This window comes from Triticum urartu, chromosome 5A (genome assembly GCF_056163025.1).
Source record: "Triticum urartu cultivar PI428250 chromosome 5A, HENAU_Tu73, whole genome shotgun sequence".
Taxonomy (NCBI): Eukaryota; Viridiplantae; Streptophyta; class Magnoliopsida; order Poales; family Poaceae; genus Triticum; species Triticum urartu.
The window spans coordinates 332,987,115-333,012,917 of NC_141877.1; positions in this window are offsets into that span (position 1 = coordinate 332,987,115).

Below are 25,803 nucleotides of genomic sequence, written 5' to 3' on the forward strand. Positions count from 1 at the left end.
AGAACTACTACGATTGTGCCCTGGCATAGACCAGATGAGCACCTCAGTAGAGAAAGCCGAAAACTGACTGTCATGATGCGGCGAGAGTTGGTCAACCACTTGACGACTGATTGGAATCTTTAGAGATTCTCCGTGTAATACGAGGGATCTTTTTCAAATCAGATATGTAAGGCACCACACGCCGCATACATACCAGGGGCTATCTCGTAGCCCCACCAGAAAACTCCTATGGTTAAGTGAAAGTGTTAACGCCTTATAGTCTGATTGCCTGGTTCGCCGCGTTATCACCTCCTTCATGGACCAAGACTGTCGTGGAATTGTCACGGCAGATGTCCTAGAGCAAGGACTTAGTCATAGGGCCATCGCACTAGGAAGCTTAAAGGGGTTAATCGGGACAAAGGACACGAGAGGGTTTCATACTAGTTTGGCCCCTTACGATGAAGGTAAAAGCCTACGTCTAGTTGGGATTGGTATTGCTGGGGTTTCGATCACCAAGAGGCTCAACTCGCCGGCTTGGTTATCAACTTGTTGTTTCTTGCTCTAAGCCGCCACCGGGTCATCCCCTTATATACATGGTTTGACGCCTGGTGGCCTACAGAGTCCCGGCCGGCTCATAATCGTGTCCGGCTCGGTGGCTTCCTTTACATGCCTTTCTTTACAAGTCTTTCCTTACATACGATGGTTTACAATATCAGGCCTTAAGCCGCCTCCAGGCCCTTGGGCCTTCTATAAGGTTTAATAACCTATCGTCTTGAATGTTTACTGGGCTTCTTTCGTAACCCACCATTGGGGCTGACCCGGCCCCTCCTGCGCGGGTCATGACTGATAGTAATATCCCCAACATTAGGCCCCAGGTTGACTTTGAATTTCATTCTTTATCAATCTTCAATACTTATACAAAAATCCATCTTCTTATCTTCGTTAAAGTTTTCGTAACCCGCCGTGACGTCATCTCTTGAAAACGCAAATAACTTTCATGATGTCATCTCCCAACGGATCTTTTATCTCTAATGCTTCCCGAGAATCAAGGCGTCTGTGTAGCTAGATAACCATTATTCGGCTCTCCTCGATTTTCGCACCCGTCTGTTCACATCTTTCCTTATAAATAGGCATGCATCGGCCTTCTCATTCTCCTCTCTTGCTCCGTCTTCTTCCTCTCGCGCACCCCCTGCTGCTCGAGCTTCACCGCCACCGCGCTTCACCTCCATCTCCGTCGACGTTGGCCGCCGCATCAACCTGGACTGATCCAGAGAACATCAGCGATCTCCACAGAAGACATGTGACTATAAGTTCTCTTCTTTTCACTTCTCAGATCCGCACTTAGGGTTTCCAGATTCTTTCGTGTTCTTCCGAGTTCATCGTAGTCCCTCGTAGTTTTTCCACTGCAGGCCTCTTCTTGATCCAAATATATGCTCGTGCGGTAGTGTTCTTGTGCCTTTTCTTGATCCACAGATCCCTTTCTCTATTTCAAAGGCTGCATTAGAACTTACATACTCTTCTGCGCTGAACTTTTTTAGGTCTAGAATTTTTTTCATTTTGAATAGCCATTTGATCTGGAATAATACCAAACAATTTAAGAAACTTGTTTGTCTCAACACTTAGCTGAAATTGCCTTCTTCAAATATCTGTAGTCATGGCGGCTTATCATGCTGGCTTAATTTTCCTTATATGTCATTAGCCCTTAACTAAGCCGCCATTACTTGTTTGCATCTTCATCACTTAACTGTCAATCTCACCATTAAACTGAATCGGCATATTGCTTTTCTTTTCAGTTCTTCTTTGCCCGTCATGCCGTCCAAAACACCAACCATCTGTAACTGGGTTCCCTCAACCGTAACTGAGGAACGTTTGAAAGAGTTCTTCACCATAGGATTTCTGCCAGCGAAAACTGTCATGTCTTACCGTGCCCCTGACTCGGAAGAAGAACGGCCCAACCCAAGAGACAGCGAAGTGATCGTTTTCACTGACCATATGAACCGTGGCTTCTCACCGCCCGCCTCAAAGTTCTTCAGAGAGGTCCTCCACTTTTTCAAGCTCCATCCTCAAGATATCGGACCTAATTCCATATCTAACATCTGTAACTTCCAAGTACTCTGTGAATTATATCTTCAACAAGAGCCGACCGTGGAGTTGTTTAGAGAATACTTTTATCTGAACCGGCAGAACGAGTGCACCAACGGCCTTAGCTTAGAGCTTGGAGGCATATCAATTCAGCACCGGCAGGGTGCCGTCTTCCCCCTCATTGTCTTACCAAGTCACCCAAAGGAATGGAACCAGACTTGGTTCTACTGCCAGGACACTTCACCAGCAAACGAGAAGCCACTGTCGGGTTATCGCCCCGATCGTCTTGACACCAAGTTCGTGCTTCCTGATAAGCTTACTATCGCTGAACGCAAGAGGCTGATACCATCCATCAAAAGGATCAATGCTCTGTTGGGGAACGGGTTAACTGGAGTTGATCTGACCCGCTGCTGGATCTCATGGCGGGTCATCCTTTTGAGCCGCCGGTCAAAACTGATGTATGAGTATGGTGGAGGCCCGGATGACTCTCTTCGTCACAGCCCCGTTCAATTGACAGAAGAAGATATTGTCTCAATGTCAACTCTTCTGGTGAACGGGAAATACGAATATTGCAGTGTCGTCGGGTTAAACCCCTTCTGCCAGCTTAACCCGGTGCCAGAAGTAAGGATATTGTTATTTCTCTCCTTTGTATTTTCCCAGCCGTATTGCTTTAATACTTGCCTGACTCTTTATCTTGTTTTTACCTGTCTGCAGGCCAACTCTGACTTTTGGAAAGTTAAGTATGACCACGAGGCTGCCAAGAAAGCGAAAGCCACCACCATAAACGCCAAGAAAACGACCCGGAGGTCGAAAAACAAGAAAAAGAGCACTGCTGAAGATTTGATGAAGCTTGATGATACATCTGATTCAGAGGTAGCCCTTGATTCCCTTGGCCAATTTTTTAACAATCTTATTGACACTGATCATTACTATGATGACACTGGGGCCAGTCAGGCTATGGAAGCAGAGGTAACTATCATTTCCTCTGACTCAGAGCCCTTTCCAAGACAAAAAATTCGACGAGTGATCCGTAAAGTAAGGTTTTCTAACCCTTTATCTCACTTGGATCCCACCTTTCATTTGAAAAAGCACCAACATGAAAGCCACCGTCAGGCTTGGACTGAAGATGAGCCGGCTGTCATTATTCAACAAACTCCTCAGAAGCGCCCGAATGAGGTTCACTTCTTTCTGTCTTTAACTCTGTTTAATGGATCCTTTTCCCCTGCCTTACTTTTAACTTTGTTTTATCTTTTTAGGAGGTGTCTCGCTCTTCTGGCGACTCATCGCAGACGCAATTTCCGGCCTTCAAGACTGCCCCTAGGTAAAAAATCCTCCTTTTCCGGTTTGTTCAAATTGTATCTTTATACTGACAATCCTGCAACATTTCTCTTAGTGGCCAAGCTAAATCCAAGAAGGCAAAGGCAGCTAAACCGGCAGAAGACCCGCCGGTGCTTGCATCTGACCCGGCCAGGCCATCTTCTCCATTAACTGACGCTCTAGAAGACCCACCTGTTGATGCAGAAGCAAATCCTCCCGAGCTGTCGTTTGATGAGACCACTGTAAACCCTTCCGCAACTGGACCATCAAGCTCAGCTAACCCACCATCACCGTCTGCCCAAGACATTCAGATCACCGGGAGCCGTTTTATTGAGCCGGGGAATCCAACCGTGCTGGCTCAGTGTACTGCGAAACAAGAGGCATTGGAGAGGCAAAACGTGCGCTTTGACGTTGCCAATTATGATCATTTAAATGCCAACGATATTTTATCTATCTATCTCAGCCACGTGCACTCCAGTCGCGACTCTGAGATCGAAATGGTCAAACAGTTGCAGCTGAAATATGAGGTATGTTCTTCCGGCTTATCTATATTCCTTCAGCCCCCAAGTCTTCAGATTATCAGACAACTGGAATGATCTGTAGACTTTAGCATATAGGCCAAGACCTTCACCTTTGATTTTCTTGAGTTCAATAAAATAGAACAAAACTTCGCCTGTAGTCCCCAAGGGCCGGTTCTTTTTGATCATAAATGAGCCGGTACCTTAAATTGTTTTGTACCGTATTCAAAGAACTTAATATTCGGGCTTAACCTTGAGAAACTTGCTGAACTGCATACATTAGCCCCCAAGTGCCAAGTGTTGTTACTTTGTAAGGTACTTGGGACTTAAAGTATGTCTTTAGAGTCATAAAATTTTGATTTGGCATACATTAGCCCCCAAGTGTCAAGTGGTTTTTTGTAAAGTACTTGAGACTTTAATCTTCATTTTTGAACTTGAAGCAAAATCTTGACTCATCTGAATGTTTTGCAGAATGCCTTATCTGAATTGAACTCGCAATTGACTGATGCGAAGACCCGGCTAGCGAGTCAGGAGGCAGAAATCAAATGTGCTAACTCCAAACTGCAAATAAGTCTCTCTGAGACGGAAATTTTAAAGACCAGCTTCGCTGCCAAGGAGAAAACCTGGGAAGAGGAAAAAACGCTTCTGACCCAACGCGCTGAGAAGGCCGAAACAGCCCTTGAAAAGATTTCAACAGAGCTGAATGGTTTAAAGGGCCGGGTGTCTCAAATGGTTGCTGCCATCTTTCGTAAGCCGTCCGACTTTAATTTTGTGTGCTTTTTGCTGATCTGGAGTATAAGCCGCCAGCTGACTTTGTGTATAAAATATGTGCAAGCCCACGAAGCAAAAATCTGAGCCAAGATCCTTTAATTAAACTGAAGGCAATGTATACTTTGGTAGAACAACTGTATATTGGCGCACAGCGGGCACTTGCCGCCATCTCTCCTGCCAATCAAGGACCCAACCAGCTCAGCGACGTCCTGAAGAAACTGTCGATCCTGCCTGCCAGATTTCAAGAAGTGAAACGCTCCTGTGCGTGAGCCGGGGCTTTGACTGCCCTGAGCCCCTCCAAGGCTTGGGTGCCAGACCTAGACCCGGCGGACGTGGCCAGAGGCTATCCCACCGTGAAGGAAGACGGATCTCCCTTTGAGGAGGATGACTTCATGGCTTGCATGCACGGAGTCCAGCCTCAGGCAACTACCCTTGGAGATGATACCAATATTGACAAATATTAGCCGGGTTTTGATGCTAAAAATAAGAAGATGGCAACTCCCTCATACAAGGTGACGGACTTGATCCCGCCTGTAAGAGAAAATACATTTGCCCCGGAAGTTGACCCGGCAGGCCTGATCGACGATGAAGCAGAATTCATCGCCGTGAATGGTTTTGACTGGTCAAAACCCAACTTCCAGCCAACAGAGGGCGGTGACCCGGCGAGGGAGGAATAATAACCATCTTCACTGTCTTATAAAAAGCCGTGTAATAGGTTAGCTGTGAAAACATTGAATGCCTTGCTTATGCCATCGTGCATAAAACACTGTATGTGACTCTCTGTTTCCTGATGGCAATATATGCATTATATTTGATGATTGTTTCTGCAACACTTTAAATCTGTTCCCTGTAGAGACAAGAAAAGACTGGCTTGGCGGCTTAGAACCGAACGGGTTAAAACACCCAACTTATATCCAATATGTTTATCATAATAGAAAACAAAAAGCAGATATGAATAAAGGACAAGGGCTGAAACTAACTCTTTAGTTAATGCAGCAGGCAGTTATATATAAATAATAGCCACAGTTGTACCTTTGATCCTTAGACCACCGGCTTGATTAACTTGGGTAATGAAGCCGATAACTCAATCTTTCTGAGAAATCAATACCTTTGAATACTTCAATGATCGTCATACCTTGGTAGCCATGTTGTCAAATAGACAAACCGGCGAAGAAGATCATGCTAATTATTTGCAACAAGAAACTCAAAGGCAAATAGAAGTTAACAAGTATGATTTAACCTTATATTTCAAGGTTGGTGGCTTATGATTCGAATACGATCAGTAAACCGGACCAAAGGGGTTAAGCTAAGGTTCAAATACGACCATATAGCCCCCAGTGGCTGTGGCCTTGTGCCGATCAAGAGGGTACCGACAGCTATGTTCTCTTTGGTTCGAATGCGACCTATGTTTGAACAGGAAGCCCCCAAATGACCTTGAGAGGTTTTTAACGGCCCTGATTCGAATATGATCCAAGTCGGACCCAAAAGGGGTTAAGCTATGATTCAGATACGATCAAGAAGCCCCCTAGTGAGTTTGGCCTTGAGCGGATCAAGAGGTCTACGACAGCTATGTTCTCTTTGGTTCGAATACGACCTATGTTTGAACAGGAAGCCCCCAAGTGACCATGATAATTGGAGCTAGATTCGAATACGATCATAAGCCGGACCAAAAAAGGTTAGACTTGATTCAAATATGATCAGCTCCTTAATAGTCATTTGAGAATAAGAAATAACAAAGATGCATAATCTTTGAAAAGAAAAGAGACCGATGGTCTTACTTTATTACTTATCATGGCATATACAATGTTAAAGTATGTACATGATGAGAGCTGGTAGCTCAGGTGTAGTATGGCCGAAGTTGAGAAATGTTCCATGGCCGGCGGGTCTCCTCCTCCGACTTACGTGAATCTTTGTGTTCTCGAACGTCAATGAGGTAATACGACCCGTTGTTTAGGTTCTTGCTGACCACAAAGAGTCCTTCCCAAGGTGGGGATAGCTTGTGCGCATCTGACAGATCCTGGATGAGCCGGAGCACCAGGTCGCTTTCTTGAAAAGTCCTGGATTTGACCCGGCGGCTATGATAACGATGCATGTCCTGTTGATAAATTGCTGACTGAGCCGCTGCTAAGTCTCTTTCTTCATCTAACAAGTCAAGTGCATCTTGTCTGGCTTGTTCATTATTAGTTTCAACATAAGCCGCCACACGGGGCGAGTCATGACGGATGTCACTAGGCAACACTACTTCTGCTCCATAAACCATGAAGAAAGGTGTGTAACCTGTAGACCTGTTAGGTGTGGTGTTGATACTCCACAACACCAAGGATAATTCCTCTACCCAACAACCCGGCGTTCGCTGTAAGGGAACCATAAGCTAGGGTTTGAGACCTTTCAAAATTTCCTGATTGGCTCTCTCAGCTTGACCATTGGATTGAGGATGAGCTACAGAAGAAACATCAAGCCAGATGTACTCACGTTAACAAAACTCCTCCATAGCCCCTTTGGACAGATTAGTGCCATTGTCAGTGATAATGATGTGTGGAAAACCAAAACGGCAGATCACCTTTTTCATGAACTGAACCGTCGTGGCCGCGTCACACTTACTCACTGGCTCCGCCTCAACCCACTTAGTGAATTTATCAACTACCACCAAGAGATGTGTCTTTTTATCCTTAGACCTTTTGAAAGGTCCCACCATGTCAAGCCCCCAAACCGCAAACGGCCAAGTGATTGGAATCATCCGGAGCTCTTGAGCCGGCACATGCGCTCGTCGTGCAAACTTTTGACATCCATCACATCTACTGACCAGATCCTCTGCATCAGCGTGAGCCGTCAACCAGTAAAAACCGTGACGAAAAGCCTTGGCCACCAGAGATTTTGATCCGGCATGATGACCACAATCGCCTTCATGGATCTCACGAAGTATTTCTTGACCTTCTTCGGGGGAAACACACCGCTGAAACACTCCGGAGACACTGCGATGGTATAATTCTCCATTCGAAATCGTCATTGACTTAGACCGTCGGGTTATCTGTCGAGCTAGGGTCTCATCCGCTGGCAACTCTCCCCGGGTCATGTAAGCCAAGAACGGCACTGTCCAATCTGGGATGACATGAAGAGCCGCCACCAACTGCGCCTCCGGGTCAGGAACAGCTAAATCTTCTTCTGTGGGCAACTTGACAGACGGGTTATGCAAAACATCCAAAAAGGTGTTAGGTGGTACCGGCTTACGCTGAGACCCCAACCGGCTTAAAGCATCAGCCGCTTCGTTTTTTCGACGGTCAATGTGCTCCACGTGATAACCTTTAAAATGCCATGCAACAGCATTAACCTCCCGGTGATAAGCCGCCATGAGAGGGTCCTTGGAATCCCACTTGCCTGATACCTGTTGAGCCACTAGATCTGAGTCGCCAAGACATCTGACCCGGCTCAAACTCATCTCTTTTGCCACTCGAAGACCATGGAGCAAGGCTTCATACTCTGTTGCGTTGTTAGTGCAAGGAAACATCAACCGTAACACATAACAAAATTTGTCACCTCGCGGAGAGGTTAACACAACTCCAGCCCCCGAGCCTTCCAACTGTCTGGACCCATCAAAATGAATAGTCCAATACATGTTGTCTGGTTTCTCTTCTGGCATCTGCATCTCTGTCCAGTCATTAATGAAGTCAACCAGTGCTTGAGATTTGATCGCGGTACGTGGCACATACTTCAACCCATGAGACCCAAGCTCAATTGCCCACTTGGCGACTTGCCCAGTGGCTTCTCTGTTTTGAATGATGTCTCCCAAAGGGGCAGAGCTAACCACAATGATTGGATGTCCCTGAAAATAATGCTTAAGCTTCCGACTTGCCATGAACACCCCATATACGAGCTTCTGCCAATGTGGATATCGTTGCTTGGATTCAATTAGCACCTCACTAACGTAGTAAACCGGCTGTTGAACTGGATGCTCCTTGCCAGCCTCCTTGCGCTACACCACAATAGCCACACTAACAGCTCGTGAGTTGGCGGCCACGTATAACAACAACGGCTCTTTCTCAACTGGAGCAGCCAGGACCGGCGGCTCAGCAAGCTGTGTCTTCAGATCTTCAAAAGCAGAGTTTGCAGCATTGCTCCAAACAAAATCATCTGTTTTCTTCATCATCTGATACAGAGGCATTGCCTTCTCCCCTAACCGGCTTATGAACCGGCTCAAAGCAGCAACACGGCCCGCCAATCGTTGAACGTCATTGATGCATGTTGGTTTGGCCAGGGATGTAATTGCCTTGATTTTCTCCGGGTTAGCCTCAATACCTCAGTTAGACACCAAAAAACCCAAGAGCTTGTCGGCTGGGACTCCAAAAACACACTTGGCCAGGTTAAGCATCATTTTGTAGACCCGGAGATTATCGAAAGTCTCTTTCAGATCTGTGACCAAGGTTTCCTATTTCCTGGATTTTACCACTATATCATCCACATAAGCATGAACATTACGCCCAATTTGATTGTGAAGACAATTCTGCACACACCGTTGGTAAGTCGCCTGGGCACTCTTAAGCCCAAAAGGCATAGACACATAGCAGAAAGCTCCAAAAGGAGTGATAAAAGCCGTCTTCTCCTGATCCTTGACTGCCATCTTGATCTGATGATAACTGGAATAAGCATCCAAGAAACTCAAACGTGCGCAACCCGCCGTAGCATCAATGATCTGATCGATACAGGGGAGGGCAAAAGGATCAGCCGGACAAGCCTTGTTCAGATCGATGTAATCCACACACATACGCCAGGTGCCATTCTTTTTTAGTACAAGCACCGGGTTGGCTAACCACTCTAGGTGAAAGACTTCTATAATGAACCCAGCTGCCAAAAGCCGGGCCACCTCTTCTCCAATGGCCTTGCGCCTTTCTTCATTGAACCGTTGGAGAAATTGTCTGGCAGGTTTAAACTTTGGATCAATATTGAGAGTGTGCTCAGCGAGTTCCCTCAGGACACCCGACATGTCTGAAGGTTTCCATGCGAAGATGTCCCGGTTCTCACGGATGAACTTGACGAGTGCGCTTTCCTATTTTGGATCCAAGTTAGCACTGATGATGAACTGCTTGGATGAGTCGCCGGGCACAAAGTCAACCATCTTGGTGTCATCAGCTGATTTGAACTTCAACACCGGCTCATGCTCTGTTGTTGGTTTCTTTAATGACGTCATGTCTGCCGGGTCAACATGATCTTTGTAAAATTTTAACTCCTCTGTTTCATAGACAGATTCAGCATAGGCAGCATCACCTTCTTCACACTCCAAAGCTATTTTCTGGCTCCCGTGTACTGTAATGGTGCCCTTATAACCCGGCATCTTAAGCTGCAAATACACATAACATGGCCGAGCCATGAATTTGGCATAAGCCGGCCGTCCAAACAGAGCATGATATGGGCTTTTGATCTTAACCACCTCAAAGGTTAATTTTTGTGCTCTGCAGTCATACTCATCCCCAAAGGCTACTTCCAGTTCAATCTTACCCACTGGGTATGCCGACTTGCCAGGAACCACACCATGAAAATCAGTGTTGGATTGTTTAAGACTCTTACCGGTCAATCCCATCCGGCGGAACGTCTCATAGTAGAGGATGTTGATGTTGCTGCCTCCATCCATGAGTACTTTAGTGAATTTGTATCCACCAACCTGAGGTGCCACCACCAAAGCCAAGTGACCCAGATTATCGACCCGGGGTGGGTGATCCTCTCTGCTCCACACAATAGGCTGCTCTGACCAACGTAAGTAACGTGGAACCGCCGGCTCAACGGCATTAACGGCCCTCTTGTGAAGTTTCTGGTCTCTCTTACATAAGCTAGTGGTGAATACATGGTATTGCCCACTATTCAGCTGCTTCGGATTGCTCTGATATCCGGACTGCTACTGCTGATTACCTTGGTCGGGTTGCGGATTATACCCTCCTTGGTTACCAGGACGACCCTGACCGTGGAATCCTCCTCCACCTAAGCCGGCGCCCGGGCCTTGGAAACCGCCTCCACCTGAGCCGCCACCTGGGCCGTGACCTCCATCAAACAAGTTTGAATTTTTAAACGCCTTCATGATCGTACAATCTTTCCACAGGTGGGTGGCTGGCTTCTCCCGGGTGTCGTGTTTTGGACAAGGCTCATTCAATAATTGCTCAAGGGTGGGACCTGACCCGCCCGACCGAGGGGGCTGTTTGCCCTTGCGCCATTGATTTCCGCCCTATGCATTGGTGTTAGCAACAAACTCATCAGCCTTACGTTTATTACCTCCTTGATTCGCCGGGTTATGCTGGTGACCCTTGCCGTTCTTCTTTCCCTTCGTTTCCTTTTCTTCGTCAGACACCGGGTCCTTGGTAGTATCAGAATCAGCATACTTGACGAGAGCCGCCATCAACATTCCCATGTCATTACAGTCACGCTTGAGCCGCCCTAGCTTCTGCTTCAGAGGTTCAAAACGGCAATTTTTCTCCAACATCAAGACTGCTGAGCCGGCATCCATCTTATCAGATGAATGTATTATCTCCTTGACCCGGCGCACCCAATGGGTTGTGGATTCACCATCCTCTTGCTTGCAATTGGTCAGGTCCACAATCGACATAGGCTACTTACACGTGTCTTTAAAGTTCTGGATGAACCAGGCCTTCAACTCCGCCCATGAGCCGATAGAATTGGGTGGCAATCCCTTCAACCAAGTACAAGTTGTTCCATCTAACATCATAGTGAAATACTTGGCCATTTCTACATCACTGACCTCCAATAACTCCATAGCCATCTCATAACTCTCAATCCAAGCCTCGGGCTGTAAGTCAGCTGTGTAATTAGGCACCTTACGAGGCCCCTTAAAGTCCTTTGGCAAACGCTCATTACGTATGGCCGGCACCAAGCAAGGAACACCTCCGATTCTTGTGGCCACTCCTGCCTCGACCGAGGTTGCTAGATAAGCTAGAAAAGTTTGATGAGCCGCCTAATCTGCTGCCATTTGAACTGCTTGTTCCGCCTCTTGATGAATCCTCTCCTGATCCGCCAAGTTAAGGGCTCCAGCCCACACCGGCTCATGCCTGTATGGCCGGTTGTGGCGTTGAGCATTGCTTGATATATCTGCGGATTCCATATGCCTACTGTAACTCGGGCTCCGGCTTGGGCGAGGAGTTGAATGGATCCTGTCTCGACTGTAGGAGTATGCATCCTGCTGTGCTAGAGCTGTTTGAAGAAGTTCTCTTACCCTCCGTGTTTCAATTGCCGCCGGTGAGTCACCTTCCATTGGAAGAGCCGCCAAACGAGCCGATGCCGCGATGAGTTTTTCCAAAGGGTTGGAGAAGTGACCCGGCGGCGTTGGGACGTAATGAGGCGGAGCGGTAATTATACGAGGTGGATCCATGGCGCGCGGCTGGACCGGTGCGCCAGGTGTTGTAATCCGGGGTGCCTTCGGCGGGTTACTTCTCCCGGCTCCGGGTGTGTGAAAAAGATTCCTATGATCGAGCTTCAGAGGCAGACATGATTGGGTTTTCTAATGCCTCCTCCTCATGACCTCGTTCGACGCGTTCAGATCCACCGAGAGCCGGAAGGTCTCTGCTTGAAGCTGTTGAGCATGAACGTCCAAAGCCGCCCGCTCTGCTGCCATCCTGACTTCCTCTGCGGTTAGATTTTCCTTAGCTTGCACCATCTCTTCACGTACGCGTGCCACCTCTACGTCATGCTGGGCTTTATCCGCCGGCTCTACCACGGCAGTCAACAGAGTCATTAGTTTATCCATGAGGTCCATCAAGATCTGAGCCGGGGGCGCGCGGGGTCTCCTGACCTGGCCGGAGCCGACCTGGTAGTTGTTGCCGCCGCTGCTGTAGAGTTCTGCTCGGGCTGTGTCCCTGCCATGAAGACTCCGGCCCAATTCGGCGGCTCAAGAGGGTCCGGAATACTGCTTCCATCGGAACAGCCCCCGAGCATGTCGTCCTGCAGCTGGTACAAAGAGTCTGTCTCACCCGTTGATGAAGCAGTGTCAGAACAGACGGCCGTCTCACTGCCCTCCACCGATCCTTCAGAGTATTCACCGCCGTGGACGCAACCTACGAAGGCATGCTTCACGGCAGATAGAACACGGGCGATCCTCGCGCGCCGAGCTGTTTCGATGAGGTTGGTGTGGACGTCCGGCTCAGGACCTGACTCGCCGATCCGGCCTATGAAGACGTGAATTCTGCCGAAGGGGACCCGGTATCCGTACTCAATTGAGCCGGCCTCGGGACCCCAGCCTTCATCGTTGATGTAGAGCTTGCCGCGATGACTCTTGGTCATCCGGCCCGCAGCGTATCCCTTGAGCCCTTCGAAGTTGCCCTTCAAGAACTCAAAACCACCGTGCGCTGGCCCCACGGTGGGCGCCAACTATCATGGAATTGTCACGGCAGATGTCCTAGAGCAAGGACTTAGTCGTAAGGCCATCGCACTAGGAAGCTTAAAGGGGTTAATCGGGACAAAGGACACGAGAGGGTTTTATACTAGTTTGGCCCCTTATGATGAAGGTAAAAGCCTACGTCTAGTTGGGATTGGTACTGCTCGGGTTTCGATCACCAAGAGGCTCAACTCGCCGGCTTGGTTATCGACTTGTTGTTTCTTGCCCTAAGCCGCCACCGAGTCGTCCCCTTATATACATGGGTTGACCCCTGGTGGCCTACAGAGTCCCGACCGGCTCATAATCGTGTCCGGCTTGGTGGCTTCCTTTACATGCCTTTCCTTACATACGGCGGTTTACAATATCGGGCCTTAAGCCGCCTCCAGGCCCTTGGGCCTTCTATAAGGTTTAATAACCTACCGTCTTGAATGTTTACTGGGCTTCTTTCGTAACCCACCATTGGGGATGACCCGGCCCCTCCTAGGCGGGTCATGACTGATAGTAATATCCCCAACAAAGACGTTCGATAAAGAGTGATTAAATGCTTTTCCAAACACCCCCGTACTTCCTACGAGGGGGCTGAAGCCGACGACTAGAAAACTTTCAGATTATATTAAAATGACCGCACAGGAGGAATTCAAACTTTTCGAGAAAAACATAAATAGATTAACTATAAAGTTGTCTTTTACAATCATCATACACCTCACTCGAACATTATGTTCTTCGAGCATTGGCCCTCAATCAAGCAGGCGGCCTCCAGGACGTCTTCAAAATAATGCTCTGGTTGCGGACAGTCCTCGCCTTTGGGCAGACCCTTCGTCACGACATCGATGGCCTTCATCTTCCCCCAGAATGTCTTGACTCGGGCAAGGGCCATCCGTGCACCTTCAATGCACGCCGATCGCTTCACAGCATCGATGCGCGGCACTGCATCGACAAGCTTCTGCACCAAACCAAAATAGCTATTCGGCGCAGGCTCGTTCGGCCATAGCCGGACTATGACATCCTTCATGGCAGGGCCAGATACCCTATGAAGTTCGGCCCATTGGGACATCTGTTCATTGAGCAGTAGCGGGCGCTTTGACACACCAAAATGTGACAAGAAAAGCTTCTTCGTTGCATATCCAGCTTGCACTTGGTAATACCGCGCTGCATCGGAAGAACTCTTCGGCAAGTCCAAATACTCATCCGAAGAACTCCACACTTGGTTCAGCTGAGCATAGTCCGGGTCACCGAACTTAGTCTGCAGCAGAAAAGGCTTTCCAGCCAATATCTCTTTCGCCTGCCGAACCTCCTCACGGAGTGCTCTGGACTCTGATCGCACTTCTCTCGACTCCTGTCGGGCCTTGTCCAGTTCAGCCATTAAGGCTTTATTCTCCTTCTCAAGAAACTTGCAGTGGCCAGTAGCATTCTCCAAAGCGAGTGTCATCGTGGATATCTTCTCCTCGCCCTGGCATCGCGCAACTTGTTCAGCCTGCAGTTCAATCGATGCTCCTTCAGCAGCAGCATCACTAAACTGGGCCCGCTCCTTGGCCAGGATTAGCTCCGCCCGAAGAGCTTCCACGATGGCAACACCATCTGCATTTCATGCACATTTCATATAAAGCTCTTTCTCGCGTTAAGCACACTGGTGTAAAGAATGCTCGAAATACATACCTTGCGAGTCCTCAAGACGCCTGTTGATCAACGCAACGTCATCCTCTGCAATATCCAGTTTTCGCTGCAGTTCGGCCACTTCCGTATTCCGGGCACACTAGTTGTACGGAGTGCTCATCCGGTGTTGCCTTGAGAACGAGATATGTGCAGCTCCTATCGGGATTGTCGGCACATCGGGCGGTCTTGCTGGTCTTGTTTTAGCATTGTCGAAATGTCTTGTAACCGGGATTCCGAGACTAATCGGGTCTTTCCGGTAGAAGGAATATCCTTCGTTGACCGTGAGAGCTTGTGATGGGCTAAGTTGGGACACCCCTGCAGGGTATAAACTTTCGAGAGCCGTGCCCGTGGTTATGTGGCAGATGGGAATTTGTTAATATCTGGTTGTAGAGAAATTGAAACTTAACTTAATTAAAATGCATCAACCGCGTGTGCAGCCGTGATGGTCTCTTCTCGGCGGAGTCCGGGAAGTGAACACGGTTCTTGTGTTATGCTTGAACGTAAGTAGTTTCAGGATCACTTCTTGATCCTTTCTAGCTTCTCGACCGCTGCGTTGCTTCTCTTCTCGCTCTTATTTGCGTATGTTATCCACCATATATGCTTAGTGCTTGCTGCAGCTCCACATCACTACCTTCCCCTACCCATAAGCTTAAATAGTCTTGATCTCGCGGGTGTGAGATTGCTGAGTCCTCGTGACTCACAGATACTTCCAAACAGTTGCAGGTGCGGATGATACCAGTGCAGGTGACGCAACCGAGCTCAAGTGGGAGCTCGATGAAGATCTTGATCGATGTTTTATGACTTCTCTGGTTGATCAGTAGTGGATCCCAGTTGGGACGATTGGGGATCTAGCATTTGGGTTTATCTTCTTTTATTTTGGTTCCATAGTCGGACCTTGATTGTACTTTGGATGATGTATGTTTAACTTGTATTTGTGTGAAGTGGCGATTGTAAGCCAACTCTTTATCCCTTTCTTATTCAGTACATGGGATGTGTGAAGATTACCCCTCTTGCGACAAACCTACCATGCGGCTATGCCTCTAAGTCGTGCCCCGACACGTGGGAGATATAGCCGCATTGTGGGTGTTACAACGTCCATTGTGTTGCTTCTCTTCTCGCTCTTATTTGCGTATGTTAGCCACCATATTTGCTTAGTGCTTTATACAACTCCACCTCATTACCCTATCCTACCCATAAGCTTAAATAGTCTTGATCTCGCGGGTGTGAGATTGCTGAGTCCTCGTGACTCACAGATACTTCCAAACAGTTGCAGGTGCCGATGATACCAGTGCAGGTGGCGCAACCGAGCTCAAGTGGGAGCTCGATGAAGATCTTGGTCGTTGTTTTGTGTCTTTTCCGGATGATCAATAGTGGTGCCCAGTTGGGACGATCAGGGATCTAGCATTTGGGGTTGTCTTCTTTTATTTTGGTTCCGTAGTCGGACCTTGATTGTACTCTGGATGATGTATGTTTAACTTGTTGTTTGTGTGAAGTGGTGATTGTAAGCCAACTCTTTATCCCTTTCTTATTTAGTACATGGGATTGTGTGAAGATTACCCCTCTTGCGACAAAACCACAATGCGGTTATGCCTCTAAGTCGTTCCTCGACACGTGGGAGAGATAGCCGCATCGTGGGCGTTACAAGTTGGTATCAGAGCCATCCCCGACTTAGGAGCCCCTGCTTGATCGAATCGCTGACGTTGTTGAGTCTAGAACAAAATGTTTTGAGTCTTAGGATTATATATATATATATCGGAGAGTAGGATTCTTTTTACTCCTCAGTCCCTTCGTCGCTCTGGTGAGGCCTCCTGACGTAGAAGTTTTGACTCTCCTCTCCTCAAATTTCATGAAAAAAATTGGGATCACGCGGGTATCTTGGAATCGTTCCGATAGTCTTGTGACGAGAACATTGTTCTTGGTGCCTCCTGACATTTAGGGGTTGTGGCAGTGTCTCGGGGAGTTGAGCTCTGAGGTGTTGTCGTCACAATTTTATCGTTACAGTTCTGGGATACCTGAGTTTCGCCGACATCAAAAATCTCTTTTATGCAGTTGTTGGCGAGATAACCTCGACGCCACCCAATACTGGGGCGGGAGTTCGGGAGTATTGCCATAACTCGTATAACGGATGCTTTTTGAAGGTTGAGGTACATGATTTCCGAAGGTCTCTTGGTTATGTGTTGAAGGATGGATACAGCTAGATGTAGGGATTGTTAGTTTGGGTGATATATTATGCTTCCCATGTGTCCCCAACACCTGATTGCATAACCAGAAAGTTTCAGGAGTTTATAAGTGGGAATTTAAGTATCTCGTAGGATATCTTTCCAACAAACACATGATACGATATGGGATCTATCATATGTTTGTTTCGGCTTATTCCGCAAGCCAATCCTTTGTTTTGTTTGGGAGTTGTGGTATTCAAGTTGCTTCAATTTCAAGTGTTGATTCCATGCCTCTTTTTAAGCGGTGTTCTCATATTTCTATGTGGATGTTAATCCTTCGTGATCATCAAGATTGTCATGTCAATTCTTTCCAACTGGTGCGCTTCTCTTCGAGATGATCCCATCATTCTCCCCATCCGCAAGATCAGTTCTAACTTTTCTCAACAGTGTTTGTTTCATCTGTCCCAAGTAGTCTTTGTTTTCCCGCCCCCACCCATTTTTCTTCAAGGACTCAGATTTCTTAATCAAGTATCCATCTTATGGATCTGAAGACTCTTCATTATTGTCTTTCAATGTTCTTATCCGGTGATTGTCATAAAGATGGTCAGAAGTCTCAAGTTCATCATTATTTGTTCTCTTTCTTCTCCGGTGGATTCAAGTCAAGCTTTGTCGATCATATCATGTCCTCGTTTCAAATGTTTTCTCATGTCAGTGCACCTCTTAATCATCCATTTTCTCGCTATTCAATTGTTTTGGAGTTCCGAAGATATCTCAGGAGATTCGTGTTTTTATTCCTAATCCGTTCAAGTTATTTCGAGGTTGTTATCTCATTCAAGTCACTTAATTCAACCAGTGCAATATCTCTTCAAAATTATTCAATGGTGTTTCTCTTGAGTAGGCCCTAACCCACAGGTCTTCCCTAGGATCTTACCTGGCTCTTCTAATTTATCCGGAGTGATTCCCAAATTCTTTTCAAAAGTGTGACGTAAGAATGAATTGTCATCAGTCATATGCCTTTCTCCAAGATCTTTCACATTCTTTTCATCGTTGGTTCAACCTTTCTAATTTCCATTCTGGAGTGCCTATACAATTCATGGTGGTGTTTCTCATCATCATTCTCGGATTGTGAAAACCGAATAAGAGTTCCTCGTAAATCCTTACCCATTCTTCCAAAGATGCGTAGTTCAAGATTGATGCCATCCTCTCATAATTGTTTTCAATTGTGAGAATTCATTTCAACCATTCGGAGCAATCCAAGAGTCTTTCCAGTTTGATTCTCCGGAGCCCATCATCTCAGAAGTATTCATTCCAGCTTTCAGCTCTCATTCTCCAAATTTTACCGGTGCATCATTCAAGTATTCTCTAATGAGCTTGTGATCTCTACGTGTAACATCCCAAATTTTCAATTTGGAATGTTATACATAGGTCATTCGTGCATATCATATTTTATTGCATTTCGTTTTGTGATCCTCGAAATCCTAAGCAACTCAAGGACCCTCGGAGAGAGTTGGGGATTTTCCCTCGTTCTCATATTTGAGTTTTATCAAATATTGAAACAAGGATCACTTTGGTTTTAATTATTTTTCTCCCCGAAAATGTTTCATATTAAAATTATATGAGAGGAGATAATATTACTTCTCCAAAATAAAAATATTAAAATCAATTTGTATTTTTATTTGGGGTTTTATCGCCATTTTATTTGAATTAGGAAAAATATGCATTTTTCAAAATTGCATTAAAGGCCCAAATAAATGTTCACCATGTCCGGCGTATTTTTACAGGACGGGGAAAATTTATTTCAGGATTTTTGGAGTCCGCTTAGTATTTCTTTTCTTCGTTTTACTGCGCATCGGTTTTTAAAAAAAAACTTCCGCCGGACCGCACTGGGCCGAGGCCCAGTCGGCCCAGCCGCCACCGTGCCGCCTTCCCGTCCCATACCGGAGATTGATTTGCCGGAGGAGTCCGACGCCGCCTCCGCCTCGTCGCCCCCTACCCCTTTATATGCCGCCGCCCCGCCGCCTCGACCACCACCACCACCAGCCGCGCCGCGCCGTTGCCCGCTCCGCTGAGCCGCCGCCTCGCCGGAGTGCCTCGCCTCGCCGAAATCCGAGCCGCCGCCGACGGATCTGGTCGTTCGGTTTTTTCGGTTTTTAGGTAAAACCCCAGTTTTTTTCAAAAACCCTAGTTGCGTTTTTTTAGATCGGTGTTTTCGGTTTAGTTATTTAGCGAACGCCCGTTCATACGTTCATTTTAATGAACGGTTTTCACCCGCTAACCGCAGACAGCGAACGTTCGTTCATTAGCCTGTTCATCAGTTTTTTCTTTTTCCAGGGTTTTCCGCGATTATTTTCGATCACGATTTCTGCCCTGATCTTCGTTTTAGTTTATCTTTTCACTCGTTTATCGGAATCAGGCGATTCAAGCGCCTGGATCTTCGTCTCGAAGCCCTCTTTCTGTTTAACCAACTTGAACAAGATTTTGGTACTATAAAATTTGAGTTTAGTCCAGAATAGTAATCGGATCTTGTTTCTTTCGAAGTTTGAGTTTCGTTGCTCTGTTTGATTTGATTCTTTTTGCAAACCGGAGTTCTTCAGTTGAACTTTCTGGTTAGATCTTCTTATTTGAGACTTACCCGTGCATCCATGCTTGATTGCTTATGTATGCTATTGTTTGTTTGCGATAGAACACCTGGAGTGCGAAGCATGCTATTACGAGTCTTTAGGATTTGCAGATCGTCAGCAAGGCAAGTAACACTTTGATCATACCCCTTTATAACCCAATTTTTATGCATTAGTTTCAACCTTCACACATTTCATGAGTAGGATCTCTTAACATGTGGGTATTGGGAAGTAGTTGATGAGCTAGATCCTATTGCCCTGTTTATTATCAAACCCCTGGGAGTTACTTCTACGTTATGCTTATATTGCCATGCTATGCTCATAGACGTGGTTTGGTTTGAGAGATCCATGACAGATGTGAGTGTTTAATTAATGGTTGACTTAAGGTGGCAACTTTAATACACATTTGGGTGGATTTCTTGTGGGCATCTGGAGAATCCAGTGTTGTCCTAGGATAACCCGGAGTACCTGTGTGATCATCCTATGGGCCACCACCCTGGCTCAAAGGGATCATAAGACTATTCATGCTAGAAACTTCCGTGTGCAGCCACAAGCCATTATGGGCTCTGGCATAGTTGAGTAAGTTGTGTGAGTTCTTGAAGAGGTGGACTAGCAGATGTAGGGGATTGTAGGTGTACCGGTCCGCCCGGAGTAGAGAGCAAATGCTTCTGAAAGATTGTGTCTCGGTCATCCGTTTCTCTAACACCCTGTAGTGCAAGAAATCCAACGGAGGAGATCGAGTCTTGTGGGGAAAAGTGCGCAAACCTCTGCATAGTGTATAAACTAATCATGGTTAGCCGTGTCCCCGGTTATGGACATCTTGAGTATCTGGCTCTTGGATTATCATATGGATCTCATCACTCGAAATTAATTTGTTGGGTTGATAATTACTTTTAATTGGGATTGAGTTGGAGGAACCTTCTCAATATTGTTCAACTACCATGATAGTTAAATAAAATATATTCCTTTGTCGTAGGGAAAAATTGACTTTTCGCAAAATATATTAACCATACAGCCTCCACCAGCCATATATGCATGTAGTGATAGCTTTTATTTGTTCATTACTCTCCTATGTTACATTGCTAGCATATTCCATGTGCTGACCTGTTTTCGGGCTGCAACATATCATGTTGCAGACTTTTCAGACAAGGATTAAGGTGTGATAGGTCGTTTGTCATGCACTCAGCTATGCCGTTGGAGTTGATGGACTCACTTTATCTTCCAAGCCTTCCGCTGTTATCGTATTAGATGGCCTTAAGCCATATTTATTGTAATAAGTTCTCTCTTGAGACATTCGATGTAATAAGTGTGTGATTGCCACTCTGTTATAAATCCTTCGAGTATTGTGTGTGTCAGCATTACCGATCCAGGGATGACACTGAAGCACAGAGACTTGACCGTTTGAGGTCGGGTCGCTACACTATGTTCACTTGTATCTAAATTCTCTCAACTATCTTCGCTCTTTTCTAATTCTTCTCAGCGAGTCGTTCTCTTTTCTTCAATTGGTTTCAATTCTTATGGTGGTTCATTCAAGATTTCTCTTCCTTCGTTATCATATTGATTCATTCATTGTTTCCAAACCCCACCGGGGGATCCATCAAGACCTTCCCAAGTTTGCGTCATATCTATCTTAATCCGTTCTACGATAATAAGTAGTATGCCAAATCTGTTGCTTGTCATCAATCTAAATTGGTGAAGGATAAGCATAATGTAATTCTTATTCTTGTTTCATCGAGTGAATTCAATTCATTATTCCGGAGGTTCGTCAAATTCTCAGTTTCAATTGTTTCATCTTTTGTTTTCCCGGAGTTCCAAGCTCTCTCAATTATATCATCACAAAGATCCATCTAAATCATTGCAAGGCTTCACCTTGTGTTTTCAACTTCTCTTTCTTTTTATCATCCTTTTTATTACTGGAGTTCTTCATGGAGGCTCTACATGGTGGTTCGTCAAGTATTCCTTTCATTCTTCAATTGTTTTTCAAGATTTCTCTCAGAGTTATGTTTTGCCAAGCTATACTCTAAAATAAACATGGTGTCCAACACATGTCTTGTTTTGAGGAGTTCAAGCATTCTTCATCTTGCATTCCGAAGTGAAATTCTTTCTCTCTTATCTTTCGAGGTGGTGTCATGTCATTCTTGACAATTTCCCTTCGTGTGTCATGATTCAACAGTTGTCAAGAATGAGATAGTTAAACTCATCAATTTCTTCAAGCATGAGCTCTTCTCAATCCATCAATCTCCTCATTGGAGTTATCTTGGTTATATTTCACCTAAAGCTTTCCCTAAGGATTGTTGCTATTTATGGTACTTATAAATGACCCAAGTTCTTCATTTATCCTCCTGGTGAAATAAGTTTCTCGTCTCCTTGCTGATATCAATCCAATCTATTGTTTTTTTTAGTGGCAGAATTTCACCTCATAATTTTGAGATGTTTTCCATAAGCCCTCAACAAGCTTGTTCTTTTGTTGTTGATTCCTCAACAACTCCGTTCAATCCTTCATTTTAAGGATGCTCTCTCAAATTAATTTGAGGTAGTACATGTTGTTTTCTTCTCTGTTCCTTTCATTCCATTCTTTTATTTCTTCAGGAGGCATTGTGAGGTTGCTCTCTTCACTCATCATCTCGAATTGAGGATCTTGTTCTTTTTATGCTTATCCATTTAACTGGAGTGTCGTGTCCTCCATTCAAGTTCTCTCATCTTATCAAGTTTTGCCTCCCTTCTCAACCGGAGTGCTTTCTGAAATCTTTCTTACCCCTTGTGCCATTCTTTCAATATTTCCGGAGGCAGTGTGTTGCTGATTTCATCAAGTATCCTCTCATCTTGTCAAGTTCATGTTTAATTACTTCCATTTACAGTCAGAGTGCTGCCCAAAGTATATCATTCTTATTCCTTCTCTATCTTGTTTTCACCAGAGTGTTGTGTCTATCATTCCTCTTCTAACCGGAGTCTCATCCAAGTGCTTTCATTTTGCCAAGCTCCTATTCTTTGCCTTCCATTTCCAACCAAAGTGTTGTCATAATTGATCTTTATCATTACTTGTACATCTTGTTTCATCCGAAGTGCTTGCATGTACTTCCTGGCCATTGCAACCCTTTTTTCTTATGTCTTTCAACCTACAAGGTTCTAGTAATGTTCCTTGTTCCTCTTTTATAACAGAGTGTTTTCAACTTTGTTCATCTTCGTTGTATTCTTTCTTTCAATTTGTTCAACCTCGCAAGGTTCTTTGGTTTCACTCGTTTGTCCAAGAAGCAACTTAGTTTTACCTCTTCTCTTCCTCTTCCATTTCCCCCCGGTGCCATCCTTAGATCTCGGGACGAGATGTCTTGTAGGTGGAGGAGTGTTGTGACGCCCCGAAACCGACACTTCAGAAGACTTCCATATTTTCGTGATCACCATGTGTTTCATTTGTGCTTGCTCTTTTATATTTGCATTGCATCATGTCATCATGTCATTAATCTTTGCATCTCAACTCAACTAATAAATTGCATAGATGGTTGATCTATTTAAATTGAGGGAAGAGTGACTTCTCTTTATAACATATCCTCCCAATATTAGCGAGCTTGTAAATTTTCCCAGTGCCTTTGTTATCTCAATTCTTGGTCTCCAACCTTGCCATATATTCTTTCATCATTTTCCGAAGCTCCACCAAAAACCAAACATTTTTGGACCTTCCTAACCCTCACTTCATATTCAAATCATTTGAATTTAAATCAAATGAGTTTGAATTTAACCTTGCAATCTTGTTGTCAGGACCCCGATTCCAAGTCACATCGATCTAGCCGGTAACACCTCATATCACATTGCGGCCTCACGCACGGTATCCCCACGGGTGTCGCCTTACCATGGCCCGGGACCGTTTGCGCCTTTTGGCTCACGTATATGATAGTGTCGCTAGCATCCATATGACAGAGAACCCGGGCCGACATGGCTAGTCGTGAACCCAAAGCGGCACTAACCCATGGGGACAAGCATACATGAATCAACTTCGAACATGTCGGTCAGCAACGTGTGAATCCGGGCTGTAACACTGGGCTAACAGGACTCCGGTAACCCGGGCTGTAGCAGGCTAGGCAGGACTCCGGAGGTCACCGTGTGACATTTCCCTGAAGGGACAGACACAGGAACGAAGTGAAACACATGCCGGCCAGTCAAGTGTCCTGAGCAGTAGTGCTGGGCTAACAAGACTCCGGTGAACCGGGCTGTAGCAGACTTGTCGGGTGGTAGGTGCGACATATGCCAACGAGTGGCTTATCATTGTGGGAGCCAGTAAGACGTCGTCGGTGCCTGGAAACGGGATGAGGCGAAGACATGCACGCCGGCGAATCTTACCCAGCTTCGGGGCTCTCCGTGGAGATAACACCCCTACTGCTGCTCTGCGGGGTCTCCGCATGATCACTAGATGGACAAGTAGCTACACAATGCTCCTTGAGCTGTTCGGTGGGAGGAGGAAGAAGGGCACGGCTAGCTTGCTTCTTCTCCTTGTGTGGTGTCTAAAACTAGCTGGGGGTCCAACCCTTTGCATGGGTGCCCCGGGGGGCTTATATAGGCCTACCCCCCGGGGGTACAATGGTAATCCGACTGGGCGCGGGGCCCAGCCGTCTGTGACTGCGCTCGCCAGCTTCTGCGCTGGCTGCTGGGGCCCGCCGACTGGTGGGTCCCGCCGGCTGTCGGCCCCTTGGTCGACAGGCAGGCCCCACTGTCCAGGACCTGGTCGGCGGCTGGTTACTGTTGCTCCATCTTGGTGACATGGGCTTCGTCGTGGTAGGCGTGGCTACAGTGCCGCCGCCCAGTGGGCGATCGCTGTAGCCTCACCGCGTCTTGTCTCCTTAATGGGGCGTCTCCTTCGAGGGAGGCGGCAAGCCGGCTGCGGGGAGCCGGCTCTGTCTTGGGCCGACTGGGGGAGGCGTGGCCGCCTTCGGGTGTCTCTCTGCCCGAAGGGGCCCACTGCCCGTGGGACGTGCTGGCGGCCCGTCGTGGGTGACATCAGGGTCAACATGGCAACAGTGCCGCACCGGACGGGTCATGCCCACTCCGTACGGCGCACTGTGCCAGGCATGCTCCGGGATTCGGGGGTGGTAGGCTTCACAGTAGCCACGCCCCGTCACATCGCCGCTAGGTGGATGCAAACTTTGAGGGTACGGTCTCAACCGCTTTATGGGAGCCGGCTTCTTGGAGTCGGCCTTCTCGCGGCCGCCTTCTCGAAGTCGGCCATCCCATGGCTTTCTTCATGAGGGCTAAAGTCGGGCCGCCTTCCGAAAGCCGGCCTGGGTGACAGCCAGCAAGGGGAAGGCGGCCCCATGTCTTGGATTCTTGAGAGCCGGACGGGCTCGTAATTTTTTCAGAAGGGCCAGGGGAAGCCGGCTAGGCTACCCATGGCTATTTACTCCGACAGGACTACTATGGCTCATGGAAGCACTAGACTACATTTCCCCATAAGAGAGGCTGCCAAGGATAAACAACTAGATTGTCGAATCCCACACATACCAAGCATTTCAATCATACACACAATATGCTCGATATGTGTAAATACAACATGGCATCACAACATAACTCTACAACTCAAGTATTTATTCATTAGGCTCCGAGGAGCGAGATATTACAAACATGGGTCTCATGACCCAACAATCATAGCATACAATTCAAAGCACATGCGGAAGCTTAACATGTCTGAGTACAGACATCTACAAATGAAAAGGCTAAGAAGCCTGACTATCTACCAGATCCTGCCGCACAAGATCGTAGCTGAGGTATCAAGCTAAACGTCGAAGTCCACGCGGAACTACTAGCGAGACTGAAGTCTCTCTGCAAAACATAAATTAAGCAAACGTGAGTACAAAGGTACTTAGCAAGACTTACATCAGAACTAGCTACATATGCATCGGTATCAACAAGGGGGGGTGGAGTTTGACTGCAGCAAGCCAGCTTTGACTTAGTGGCTAACCTGAACTACGACTGCAAGCAACTCTTTTGAGGTGGCGCACACGAGTCCACATATTCACCATTCAATACTCCACTATGGATCCGCTCCCGTCTCCCTACGAGAAGGCCATCCATAGCACTCACACTTATCTTGCGAGTTTTAGAGTATCCACTTTCACTTGTCTATGAACTGTTATAGGCAACCCAGAAGTCCTTTACCGCGGACACGGCTATTCGAATAGATCATTTATAACCCTGCAGGGGTGTACTTCTTCACACACGCTCGCGCCACTTACCACCATGTACACGTCATGTATCTCAGCAACCTTCAAGCGGAAGCCTGGCGAGGGAGTCGGCCACGACCTGACTAACCACACGAGTCTCTAGTCCAGTTTTATCGCCTATTCGGGTTCCAT